Here is a 1,978-nt window from a genome sequence, read left to right on the forward strand (position 1 = left end):
AAAAAAAAAAAAAAAAGAACTATTTAGTACGTGATTCTGAGACACATTATTATTTCTGTGGGGTAATAAACCTCCCTGTATACCAGACAGAAATTTTATGTAGATTAAAGACTTTAACGTGAAAAGAAAACCTTTTTAAGTCTTAGAACACAGTGTATCTTTTCAATCCCAGGTAGGAAGAAGGATTTATTAAAACATAAAATCTCCAAATTCTCAGGGCTGGAGAGATCAGCAGCCTACGCGCCTACCTGGCAAGCACAAAGACACGAGTTCAATCCCTGGTATTGCATGCCCTGCCAGCCACTGAAACCGGGTGTGGTGGCACATGCCTGTTAATCCTAGTACTGGGGACGCTGAGACAGGAGGATCACTAAGAGTCTGAACTGTGTAGTGAGAACCAGTATCCAAAACATAAATAAAGAAAAAGACTTTTTAAAAAATCTCCAAATTCCAAAAAAATGATAGATAAATATGACCTCATTAAAACTGTAGAATTTTGGTACAATGGGCGCGGGAGGAGGAAGAGGAGGAGGAGGAGCTAGAGGCAGTGGAGGAGGCTTCAGGCCAGTGGCCCTGGAGGATGGGGAGTGGGGGACAGAAGTCGGGGAGGGGTGAGGGAGGGGGTGAGAGTGAGTGCTCAGTGAGTTTACCCCTGTGAGGCGGTAAGAGGCCCCGGACCTACCTCAGAGGAGCAGGGTCAAGGCACTGAGGCACCGTCTAGCAGCAGGCCCTCTCTGGTCCCAGGCCACGTGGAGCAGTGGCAGCGGCAGCTCGGTTACAAGGAGGCAGGGAAGCGATTGTCCAGGCCCCACCACGGAGGGCATGGGCATGGACCTGGACCCTGGGCTGATGCAGAAGTTCAGCTGTCTGGGCACCGCCAACAAGGATGTGCTCATCTCTGAGTTCCAGCGGCTGCTCGGCTTCCAGCTCAACCCGGCCAGCTGCGCCTTCTTCCTGGACATGACCAGCTGGCACTTAGAAGCAGCAATTGGCACCTAATATGACTTCGAGAGTCCAAACTTCAGTGTGCCCTCTACGCCCTCTGTTGAAGATGTCACCATAGGAGAAGGGAAGTCGATACTTCCTGACACTCAGATTGTAAAAACATGGAGGACCCAGAATTCTGGAGCAGGTCTAGCCTCACGGTGATTGTCTTAAATATGTCGGGGGAGACCAATTTGGACATGTGAACTTGGTGATGGTGAGATCCCTAGAGCCCCAAGATGTCAGCGTGCAGATGTGCAGCCCCAGCAGAGCAGGCATGTGTCAGGGACAGCGGCGGACGTACACTGCTGCAGGACTCTGCCATGGAGAAGTCATCGGGGCGACGCTCAGTGTGGAGGTGGGCGGACTTCTAGGAGTAACACGGCAGCTGTCATCTTTTGAAACGGAGTTGAACACGCAGCCGCATCGCAAGGTAGAAGGAGACTTCAGCCCGTTTCCCTCTCCCCAAAAGAACGAACAATCAGATGAAAACAATTTAAAAGATCCTGGGGGTTCCGGGTTTGACTCGATCAGCAAAAACACCTGGGCTCCTGCTCCTGACCAAACCGGGCAAGATCAGAATAGACTGTCACAGAACTTTAAATCTGTCCCCCAGCAGTCACGCAAACATCTTACCAGTAGTGGCTTACAGTAAGGGGCTCCACAGGCCTTACCCCTTCGGCCAGTCTTAAACGCGTATCAGCAAGAAGAAAAGTTAACAAAAGACAGAAGACCCGACTTTGGGGGAAGGGCAAGGGGTTCCTCTGGATTCCAGACCACGTGGCGTGGATCCCTGGCTCTGGCTCCCACCGCAGAAGAGGAAGCAGCAGAACAGACTAGTGTGGAATGAGCGCAGTGCGCATGCGTGGATGCCGGATGGCCGCGATGGTGCTGGGGCTGCACGAAATCCACACAGCTACCTTAGGTTTTTTTAGGTTTCAGTCTAACAAGTCACTGGGGCAATCAGGGAAGGGAAGAAATTCTAAATGGGGGA

The 1,978-nt window shown here is 51.3% G+C and overlaps 1 pseudogene; it reads left to right on the plus strand.

Moving 5' to 3' along the window:
- The first annotated feature begins 580 nt into the window (after positions 1-580).
- Positions 581-1,676, plus strand: LOC101579382 (annotated as a pseudogene).
- The last annotated feature ends 302 nt before the right edge of the window (positions 1,677-1,978 follow it).

Source organism: Octodon degus, unplaced genomic scaffold (genome assembly GCF_000260255.1).
Source record: "Octodon degus isolate 3935 unplaced genomic scaffold, OctDeg1.0 scaffold00160, whole genome shotgun sequence".
NCBI lineage: Eukaryota > Metazoa > Chordata > Mammalia > Rodentia > Octodontidae > Octodon > Octodon degus.